The following is an 11,871-nucleotide window of genomic DNA, read 5'->3' as shown; positions in this document are numbered from 1 at the left end:
AGGTTATACTCCATCTATAGTTATTATAGAATATTGGCTATATTCCCTCTGTACAGTATATCCCTGTAGCTTCTTTTATACATAATAGTTTGTACCTCCTACTCCCCTATCCCTATGTTACTCCTTCCCCCCTTCCCTGTCCCCACTGGTAAACAGTAGTGTCACTAGTGTGTTCTCTATGTCTGTGAGTCTGCTTCTGTTTTGTTATGTTCACTAATTTGTTGTATTCTTTAGACTCTACATATAAGTAATATCATACAGTATGTGTCTTTGTCTGACTTATTTCACTTAGCATAATACCCTCTGCGTCCATCCATGTTGCCCCAAATGGCAAACTTTCATTCTTTTTTATGGCTGAGTAACATTCCATTGTATGAGTGTCTGTATGTAGGTGTATACACACACACACACACACACACACACACACACACACACACACACTACATCTTCTTTATCCGTTCTTCTGTTGATGGACACTTAGGTTGCTTCCATGTCTTGGCTATTGTAAATAGCGCTGCTATGAACATTGGGATGCACGTATCTTTTCGAATTAGTGGTTTTGGTTTTTTGGTTTTTTTTTTAAAACCATATGTCCCAGCAATTCCCAGTGGAATTGCTGGGTCATATGGTAGTTCTAGTTTTAGTTTTCTGAGAAACCTCCATACTATTTTCCACAGTAGCTGCACCAATTTACATTCCCTCCCACAGTGTACAAGAGTTCCCTTGTCTCCATATCCTTGACAACATTTGTTATTTGTGTTCTTTTTGATGATAGCCATTCTGACAGGCGTGAGGTGATATCTCATTGTGGTTTTGATTTGTATTTCCCTGATGAGCAGTGCTGTTGAGCATCTTCTCCTATTGGCCATCTGCATTTCCTCTTCGGAAAAATGCCTATTCAGGTCTTCTGCCTGGTTTTCTTGTTTGTTTGTTTATTTTGTTTTTGTTTTTCAATTTTTTGCCTGTGCGGCATGTGGGATCTTAGTTCCCCGACCAGGGATCGAACCCGCGTCCCCTGCATTGGAAGCGCAGAGTGTTAACCACTGGACCGCCAGGGAAGGCCCTTCTGTCTGTTTTTTAGTTGGGTTTTTTTAATGTTGAGTTGTATGAGCTATTTATATATTTTAGATATTAACCCCTTATCAGTCATATGATTTGCAAATATTTTCTCATTCAGTAGGTTGTCTTTTTGTTTTGTCGATGGTTTCCTTTGCTATGCAAAAGCTTTTAAGTTTAATTAGGTCCCATTTGTTTTTTTTTTTAAATTTTATTTCCTTAGGTTTAAGAGACAGATCAAAAAATATTGCTATGATTTATGTCAGAGAGTGTGAGCAAGAAGGACTTTGAATTATCACCAGTAGAATGGTAGAGACTACATTTTAACATTATGAAACTGTCTTTAAAAGCAAGAAGAGAAGATCTAATTAATTGTCAAACACTAATAAATGTTTCTGGTTTTTTAAAAAATAAATTTATTTTATTTATTTATTTTTGGCTGCGTTGGGTCTTTGTTGCTGTGCGTGGGCTTTCTCTAGTTGCGGCGAGCGGGGGCCTACTCTTTGTTGCGGTGCGCAGGCTTCTCATTGCGGTGGCTTCTCTTGTTGTGGAGCACAGGCTCTAGGCACACGGGCTTCAGTAGTTGTGGCATCCAAGCTCAGTAGTTGTGGCTCACGGTCTCTAGAGCGCAGGCTCAGTAGTTGTGGCACACGGGCTTGGTTGCTCTGCGGCATGTGGGATCTTCCCGGACCAGGGCTGGAACCCATGTCCCCTGCACTGGCAGGCGGATTGTTAACCACTGCACCACCAGGGAAGTCCCAATGTTTCTGTTTTTAAATACACTCCTCGGTTCCTGGTCCCCGCTGACCCCCTAGCCTGGCATTGCTGCCCAGATCTTGATTTCCTTAGAGAGTGAGTAAAGATGGGAGTTAGAAGGAATCCTAACAGATCCGGAGGAAGAAAACCAGTGAATGTTCTTTCTGGTTTTGCCACTGGTATGCAGAGTGCATGCATTTATACACATAGAAAAGTGCCCAGAGTCTTCACTTAGAGTCATTCTATGTCTGATTGCTTTCTAAAGGAATCTGTGTAGCTACATTCACAGATTCACTTTTTTGTTATCTGAAAGGAGAAAATGAATGCAGTAGTGCAGTTAAGAGCTCACATGTTAGGTATGAAAAGGAAAAGTGCCGATGGTGATATTTGATTTGTTGCATGTGTGGGAGAATGTTTGATTTTATTTCTGAGAATAGAGTTTAAATAGTAAGGTTGGTCATTTCATTTCATAATTATGTGATTTTTTACATGGGTTTGGGCATCTACATTAAGAATCTCAAAGCATTTTTTAAAATATATTTTCTTGGCTGCTGCGCCGCTCAGCACGTGCAGTCTTAGCTCCCCGACCAGGGATCCAACCTACGCCCCTTGCGTTGGAAGCACGGAGTCTTAACCACTGGACCACCAGGGAAGTCCCTCAAAGCATTTTAAAAAGTGGGTTCATTGGCTCATTCATATTGGGGAACGAATTAGGGACAACCAGTTGTCAACCATCACCTGCAAAAGCTGTTCACATAAAAATAGCAAAAATTGGGAACTCCCTGGCGCCCCAGTGGTTAGGACTCAGTGGTTTCACTGCCGAGGGCGTGAGTTCAGTCCCTGGTCGGGGAACTAAGGTCCCACAAGGCACACACAGCAAGGCCGGGAAAAAAAAAAAAAAAGCAGAAATTGTAGAAGAGGGAAAAGCCTAAAGAAAACACACAGTGACTGCGGAGGGGACAAAGATGTAAAAAACTGGGGTATTGTGTGATGTTGGGACAATGCAAATCACTGGACTTTTGTATCCCATTTATTTTATCACAGGTCCCTTGGTTAAGAAACTCTTTGCACACGGTCACTTCTATCTCAGTGTGCGTTCTTCAGACAGTGACCAACCACCAGGCAAGTCTTGAAAGGAGCAGTTGCACAAATTAGTTACATTCAAGGACTTTCATTTCTTCAGTTTAGCCCAAGGCTCTTAATCTCAGCAACAAAGTATATCTGAGACTGGCGCACTCAAGGAGTGTGTCATCTCAAGACAAAAAAGCAGAGTGCCATTCATCCATTGCTTTCTGTGCCACTGCCCACCTTCTAGGTCTTAATACCTTTGGCCCATGGCCAGGGCTCCTTATCTGGTTGACTTCCCTTTAGTCTCTTTCTCACCCCTCCAATAAATCCTCCATACTGACTCTAATTGTGCATCTTTCCAGAACCAAGACCCAGCATGGCATTCTTCCTTCATTGGATTTCTGCAGCTAGAAAAAAACCCAGCTTCTCAGCTGGCCATTTGAAAGCTTCCCCAGTCTTCTCCTGACCTGCCTTTTCTACTTTGTCTTCTTTACTCCCTGCGTCCTGTACAACTCCACGCTGTTGTAGCTACGGTTTCTGAATGCATCCTGCCCGCATCCACCTTCTGGGTCAAGCTCAAGCTTGCTTCTCAGCCTTGCTGCTAACCGCATCCCTTTACTGCCATTCTGGCAATGGAGTCCTACCCGTCCTCCATGACCTTGTTCAAATAGTTCCCTAGAGAACCCTCCTAGATGTCTGCAGTTGGAAGCAACCTACCTTTTGCTTATATTCCCAGAACACTTTGCACCTTTTTCAGAAAACTCTTCAACAGCTGGCCTTTTTGTCAATTACTACCACTGCCTCCCTCTCGCTAGATGATGAGCGCCTTTGGGGCAAAGCCTGTGCTCTAATCATCATTGTGTCCCTGATAGTACCTAGCACAGTATGAATATTTGATGGGCATTCAGGAAACATTTGGTGACAACCTAAGATAAGATTACAGTATGAATATTTGTTGGGCATTCAGGAAACATTTGCTGGCAACCTAAGATAAGATTACAGCAAGAATATCACACAAGTAATATCCAGGAGGTAATACTGAACATCCTGTTAGTTTTAATGGTAACTTTATCTCTGGCCCTATTTGTAAAGACTGTTAGGCAATAAAGAACTTGGTAGATAAAACATTTCTATCCCCTTTACTGAAGATTGTCATTCTGTCTATTTATGCTAAATCTTTATTAGAGGGGTCAAAGTCAAATAGCAGAAACAGTTGAGATTGGCATTTTAAATAGAATTTGGTGTTACCCAGGTGTAACGAAAATTTCTAGTGTATGATTATTGAAAGTCAGTTCTCCTGCCATTGTGTAATATATTTTTTAGCTCATTGGTCAAGTGTTCTTCCTTGTTTGTTTTTAGAACCCTCTCCCTCCCGTGTACCGTGGCAGACAGACCAGAGAGAGTTCGTAAAGAGTACTGATAACTATCACTTATATATCTTTTTATCATGTTCTGAGCACTTTACTGTATTTTAGGTTATTTAAACTTTCTAAAATCTCTTCAAGGAAGGACTTGTTTCCTTTCTATGAATGATGAATATTAGGCTCAAAGAGCTTAAAATTTCTTGTCTCAGATCTAACAGTCAGCAAATGGCAGAACCAGGTTCCGGTCCAGATTTTCTGACTCAGGATAGCCTACTCGACCTTGGACGAGAGAACGAAGAAGAGTTGGTCTATAGAAATATCATTTGCAGTCCATCCCCAGACCCAGCCAATATTCCCAGAATATATCTAACCTCGAAAAAATCCTTGTAATGACTAGATTTCCCTGTATAACCAAGCTTATCTATTTGTGTTTCAGCAATACCTGTATTACACTAAAAAATATCTGTGACCATTTTCCAAGATGAGTGTGGTTTGTTCTCTGAAAGAAAGAAAAAGTTATACCAGAGCTTATTAGAGCTCCAAAATGGGGAAGATGGGGTTAATGCAAGTCTTTTTTGTAAATTATCAAATTGTCTTGACCTTCAAGAAAAGTTCAGAAGGAGCTTCCTTCATTCTCTCTTTCTCTTATTTTACATTTTCACCTTTTTCTCAATACCAAAGAAGTGTTCCTAAGGAGCTCCACTCTTGAGAACAGCCTGTCCAGGTCCTTTTGCTCCGTCTTCTCCTGTATTCAGAGCCATCCATATCTTTGCCTTCATGATGCTCAAATTCAGTATTTCTTCAGTATTTCTCTCTTTTTGTTCTTCTCCTGACGGGACCAGCAGGTCATTAGATGCCCTCTCTGTGTGTCTGCCAACCTAGCTGTATTTCCCAAGTCAGAATTGGGCTGTGTGGGTTGACAAATACAAGCGTGCTCTTCGAGATAAGGGAAAAGGATATTAAAATTGAGATTGTCCCAAATCCTTTGGATGTATGGCACCATACCTATCTATGTATATTTTGTGTTCCTTTATTCTGTAGCTGTAACTTACCTTCACATGAGAGCAGAGAGGGACTTGGATACCTCCATTCCTGACTAGATGTGCGATTTAATTCTGTTATTTCTTCTAATTTGCAACACCTCTCCACAGATTCCCTTGGAAAATAGAGACTGGCTAATTTAGAAGTGTTTCACGGATATGTCATCCCTCTCTCTAGAGTGATCTTACTCCAAATTCTTGCACATAGCATTCAATAAATATTGTTGAATGAATGAATGAACGAATTGAAATGAAACTGAGTTTATTTTAACTGTGGCACACAGGTACTCTTTGTGGTTAACATTCTCCTGTTGTCCATTCTCTGATTCTTGGCATGTGCCGCAAAGGTGAGGCAAAAGCTAAGCCAGACTCTGAATTTTCCTGATAGTGTCTCTGATAAGGTTGGACTACTTAGTGACATTAGTGAGATGTAAAAATCTCAGATGCTTCTGATCTGCATACCTCTCCCTCATCACCACAGATGATTCAGCCCCAGTTTTATTTGATCGAGACCCCTTGGATGTTGGGAATTTCCCCACTATGCATCTTTATCACTGCAGACTTACACCAAGACTCAAGGTGCTTTTGTTTTATGACTTAAATCTGTAATATCCAGCTCCTGACATATTCTTCTCTGCACTAAGTGAGCTCAGACTTGCCCTGAAACTCAAGATATGACCCTAGAAATGTAAAAGAGCCTTTATGAGAGGCAAAAACACATCTTCATTCTGCTGCCTGCCCATCAAATTCATTAGCTTGTTCCCAAGTCTAAAAGGAGGGTAAATGCTGAAGGCAGATGATTCACTGTGAAGCGTGAAGTTAATCGAAGTCGTTGGTAGATGTTATATGACAACAGGGGACTCTGTGGAGTCTTAGTACCTACTCAGTACCTTTCATGTGTCTTGTGGTTGGGTGACCAGACATGATGCAGCCGAAACTTGAGTTGTCTCTTGCTCCTTTTCATTTCTTCCCATGGTCATGCAAGATGGTTAATGTTGTTTTCAAAGAAATTCTAGATCGGTTACTTATACCACTGAATTAAACTAGCTGGAGATCATGATCCTTTTGCTTTCCCTCGTCAGCGATGTTACGACTGGGCCCGAGGCTCACAGTTTTCAGTCTTCGCCGTCTCAGGACGTCTTTATGCCACGTTCCTTCCTTAGGTGTTTGTGTGAGCCTCACGTGATGGTGAGGAGATGGCCAAGATGAAGGGAAGCCGAAGGGGGTCAGGAGTGGGCATTCTAAGCTAAGCGAGGAGCATAAACAAAGGTGTCAGGGAGGAACAGCACAGGATGCTTGGGAAACTGCAAACAGTTGCGTGACTTCTGTAATAAGTCAAGAAATGGGAGGAGATGAAGCCGGACAGGTCGGCAAAGCCAGGTGGGGAGGGACAAGGCCAGGTGGGGAGGGACAAGGACGCAATGCGGTGCTGCGTTGGGGCCTCCGCACCTGGTACAGGAGCCCCCCAGGGGTGAGCCAGGAGCGATGGTGTTAGACTTACACTTACAAAAAAAAATTAATTAATTAATTAAAAAAACAGGGAATTCCCTGGCTGTCCAGTGGTTAGGACTCTGTGCTCCCACTGCAGGGGGCCCCGGGTTCTATTCCTGGTCGGGGAGCTAAGATCCCGCAAGCCGCGCGGTGCAGCAAAAAAAGAAAAAAAAACATTACACTTACATGTGTGACTCGGGCAGCTGTGTGTGTGGGGGGACTTTGAAAAGCACAGGCCTGGAAGAAGGAAGTCAGATTGGGAGGGAGCATGGAAGCCCAGGAAAGAGATGATAAGGGCCTACAGGAGGGTAGTAGAAATGGGGAGGATGGGCTGAATCTGAGCGATATTGTAGGGGAGGGGCGGGGCTGTCTGGCTGGCTGGTGGGGTGGATCTGGGGAGGGAAGGAGTGAACCCCAGTTCTGGCGGGTGCAGGGCGAGGCCACGGTTGTTGGCAGCTGGGACTGACAGCTCAGGAGGAGCGGCAGCTGGGTCGCCCTTCAGTTCAGCAGGATTGACAGGGGGCCTTCCTCAAGGTCAGGCAGCTGGAAGATGGTGAGTGGGGTGCAGGGGACGTTGGGTTTGAGGTTCTGGTGACATTCCCACGGACAAACGTCTGACGGTGGGAAATGGAACTCTGAAGCTCGAAGGAGGGGTGTGGGCCAGAGATGACAGATCTGGGAGTCACCAGCTCATAACTGGTAGTTGAAACTGAGAGTCAATTTATCTACCCAGGGAGCACGTGGCAGAAGGAGAACACGGGGCTTGGTAAAACTCTAGAAGATGTAAACATTAAAATGTCTATACAGTTCCCTTTATTGTTTAGTAGGTAATCCATGCACATTGTATGAAATCCAAAGGGTCCGAAAGGCACGTAGAGAAAAGTGAGTCTCCGACCTTGTCCCCTGGCTGTAGTGCTCCCAGCGCTGGGGGCTGCCACCTTTATTGGTTTCTTGTGTATCGTTTCAAAGATATTCTCTACATATGCAAATATTTGCAAATGTGTTTGTGGTTGTTGGGATTATTTCACACAGTGCCGTCTAGTGTTCAGTCTGGTCGAGCTGCGGTCCTGGGGACCCACCCGTGTGCAGATGTCTAACAGTTAGTGAGAAATAGACCTTCGAGGCTTGCAGGAGAGGTGTCAGCCAGAGATAACAGACTTACAAGTCATCAGCTCACAGGTGGTAGTTGAAACAGTGAGAGTGGATTATCTAGTCACGGAGTGTTTATTTCCTCCTAGAAATGCAACAGAGAGGGGAAGAGAGGAGTGAGCAATAGAAAGAAAAAGGGGGAGAGAAAGGGTGTGAACCTGAGGAGAAGGGAAGACGAGGAGGGACGTTATTGCTTTTCAGAAAATAAATTATTAGAGGAAAAAAGAGAACAGTTCAAGTTGTGTTTTGTTCCAGGTAGGTAAGGGGGTGGGAGAAATAAAGCATTATGATAAAACGGAAAGCATAGGGCTTTTGGAAGAGGTGGAGGGACACCCCAGAGACACACTTTCTCTGCTTGTTTAATTTCCTTAAGACTTACATTCTGGGAAGTCTCGCGAAGCCTTAAAAACTAGAGGCCTCTGAGTAGTATGCACTGAAAATACATGGGACGTTTTCCTTCTAGAAACATTCTAGCAGCGTCTTCCTCCTTTTGAACGAACCGGCCTCGTGATGTCAGAAGCAGCGCACTCCAGCTCGGAGGTTCTCGGCTGTGGCTTGCTGGCCTCTAGTGGCCAGGAAGGAACCTCGCCGCTCCGGCTCCGCCTGGCTTCACTGTGACTTCAGCGAGGAGGGGGGGATGTGGACAGGGGTTTATGCTAAGGGTCTTAGTTACTAACCACGTGGAGGGCTTCCTGGGAATACTGGAGACTATTGGCTTCTTTATCCAAACCCCCATTTACCTGGATAACAAACTTGCTTTGGCCCAGAACAGAGGCAGCATTTAGGCCCAGACTCGAATTCCTTGTTTCTAAGATGTAGATAATATTCTAAAGGTAGTGCTTTCCAGTTTCTCTGGTGAAAGGTGCCAAAGTAGATGGCAGGTAAGATAGGTTTGGAGCAGACTCGTGAGCATGTGAGGAGGAAAATCAAATGGAAATAACGTAAAGCAAACAAGTGTGTAAACACCAGAGGAGGATATACATAGACAGCATTATTCTGGGGAAAGCTCAGTGATCACGTGGCCTCCGTAATAGTTTCTTGAGCAACCTTTGCAACTTCTCCGAGCTTCAGCTTGCCCATCTGGGAATAACGGTCCATCCCGCGTGTATGCGTAGCCGAGATGACACGAGTCAGAATGTGAAGGGCTTACTTTACCTTTCACTGTGCACGAGTGACACTTATTAAAGTTCTAATAAATTTAGCTATCATCATTATTTTACTGTTTTAGTCTTATTATTCTCTAAGGGATACAGTCCCATCTTCAGTTCTATGACAGACCGGGAGAATCTTTCCCTAAATTGAAATTCTGCTTGACAGTTTATACAGGTCTTCAAGTACATGTTGATCCCACTTAATTAAGGCAGCGCCTAAAATTCCTCATAAAGTTCTCCTCAAATAGATGGAATGCTCCTTCTTCTGAGGGGAAAGATGCACTTGAATGGCCTCTTGATATGAAGATAGTACAGAAGGGATCTAAGTGGACTTTGAGGGGGTTGACAAAATGGACTTCAAAGCCCTTGCAGGCCTAACATTTTAAATCACATGACTCTCTGACCTGCTTATTGCCTGCAAATTCATGAGCGGAGGTAGACAGCAGAGGAGACCGAGAGACACATCTCCGCACAAGCCCGTGGTTGACCCCGCCCTCCACTCTGGAGGGAAACTCCATTCTTTCCTCCTCAGAGACGGGCACCCCGGTCCCTCCCAGGCACACAGGGATGCTCCTGCAATGGCACAGAGGATGCCCGTGACAGCAGCCCCCCTCCCAGCGTCACGCGCCAAGCATGCTTTCCAAGTGGAGGAAAGATGGGCGTCAGGCTGAAGTAAATCAAAATAGTAAGACTTTGCAGGATGACTGGAAAAACGAAGAGACCTAAGTAAATAACTGATAGTAGAAACTGGCAAGGATGATTTAGATGTCAGTCTGATCTTTGCATGATATAAACATTATAACTTCTAGTGTCTTGGCAGAAAACAATACCAATAATGTCGCATAATTTGTCAGTTCTGTCTGATGGCAATAGCGGTAATAGAACGCTGTGATTAGTGTGCACAGGGAGAAACTATACGTGCTTGTATTGTGACATAGAACCCACATATACCTCATTCTTCTTTATGGAAGGGTAGACTAACAAGTTGGTGAATTGACTGTAGTAAACAATAATAATGGACTATGAGTTCCTAAGGAGAATCCATCACTGTAAATCAGCAAACATTTCAATATAGAAGATATTAGAGGCTGGAATTACAGGGCAGAATCATAATGATATCAAAAGAGCTCATATTATTGAGCATTTACTGAACACCGGATGCTGTGCCAAGTGCTTTCCATGCATTATCTCATTTACTCCTTGAGACTTAGAGCACATTTTCATATTTTACAGATGTGGATACTGGGGTTCTTTAGAGAATGTCTTTCTTTCCCTTCCTATAATTTAGCACAGTTCATAACTGTATATTTATTTGTTTGGGTATTTGATTGGCGTCCAACATTATAATGGCGATGTAAGTGAAGCCTTTTCGTGTGCCATGTAGCTGGGTCCATTTTCCTGGCTGGGGAGGTGGGGGAAGCAACACAGGTGTTTGCACCAAGTTTGACCCCTGCTCAGAGCAGCGCTGGCCTGGGTTTTGCTGTCCGCAGGCTGAGGACTGTCTGCCCCTCCCGGTTCCCAAGTGCTGCCTCTGAACACTAACTGCACTGCAGTCTAATGGCCTCTCCCTCCCCCACCTCTACCCTCGCCCTCAAGAAGAACAGAAGAGCTTCCTCTTCAGCAGCCATTCTTCTCATACGGTCAAGTCCAAGAAGAACATCCCTGAAGGAGCTCATCAGTACGAACACTTAAAACCTGCAGAAGCACCGTAGGAAGTGGGAACATGAAGGGAGCTGTCATGTTGTCCTCAGGAAGAGGACCTGAGTCAGTGGATGACAGTTAACACTGTGGATTTCTTCAGCCAGATCAGAACTGCACTGAAACAAGCTGTCTAGTCACGGCTGCAGGTCCAAGATCGGAATGTCATTAGGAAGATGGTACTAATTTTGACACCAGGCACATGTTCTGCTCCAAAATATATCGACCCTTTGATGATTTGAGTTCAGGATGAACTTGATTGTGCAGCTCTTTTTCCTTCTAAGATTGGTGTCGCATTTCCCCCAAGTCTTGTATCGGTGGTAAAGACTATTCTAAAGCATCTGTTCAAAGTTTACTACCCATCTTTCTTACCAGCACTGTGATTCTGTGATGCAGCTGCCTGAAAAGGCCCACCATAACGTGTCCTTTAAGTACTTTATTTTATTGGTTCAAGAGTTCAATTTGATTGATAGATGAGAGTTGGCACCACTTCAGCAATTCATTGAGAAGCTTGCATTGAAAGACAGATTTCTTTAACACAGTTACCCTCTTGCTTCATGTACTGCTAGAGTTACCTTATTGTCAATCTGTCCTAGACTTGTGTTAGAGGTTGAATTGCATCCCCCCCCTCCCCCCGCAAAAGCACATGTTGCAGTCCTAACCCCCAGTAGCTCAGAATGTGACCTTATTTGCAAATAGGGTACTTGCAGATGTAATTGAGTTAAGATGAGGTCATTAGGACAGGTCCTAGTCCAGTACGACTCGTGTCACGTAAAGGGGAAATTTGGACATATAGACGTGCACAAAGGGAGACTATCCTGTGGCCATGAAGACGGAGAACAGGGTGATGTGTCTACAAGTCCAGGAGGGAAGCCATAACAGATCCTTCCCTCACAGCTCTCAGAAGGAACCAACCCGGCCCATACCTCGATTTTGAACTTCCAGCCTCCAGAATTGTGAGACGATGCATTTCTGTTTTTCTAAGCCATCTGGTTTGTGGTACTTTGTGTCCTGGCAGCCCTAGCTAATACAACTGGTGATACAGACTTTGAGAAAACAAAGACACCCATTGTCTGTGTTTACTGATAAAAGTATTCC

General features: G+C 44.0%; 1 pseudogene; it reads left to right on the top strand.

The window, feature by feature from the left end:
• Positions 1-9,910: 9,910 nt before the first annotated feature.
• On the top strand, positions 9,911-11,310 carry LOC132357048 (MOB kinase activator 1A-like; annotated as a pseudogene).
• Positions 11,311-11,871: the final 561 nt, after the last annotated feature.

The sequence above is a fragment of the Balaenoptera ricei genome, chromosome X (assembly GCF_028023285.1).
Source record: "Balaenoptera ricei isolate mBalRic1 chromosome X, mBalRic1.hap2, whole genome shotgun sequence".
In the NCBI taxonomy this organism is placed as follows: domain Eukaryota; kingdom Metazoa; phylum Chordata; class Mammalia; order Artiodactyla; family Balaenopteridae; genus Balaenoptera; species Balaenoptera ricei.
This window is presented reverse-complemented; position numbering and strand designations above follow the sequence as displayed.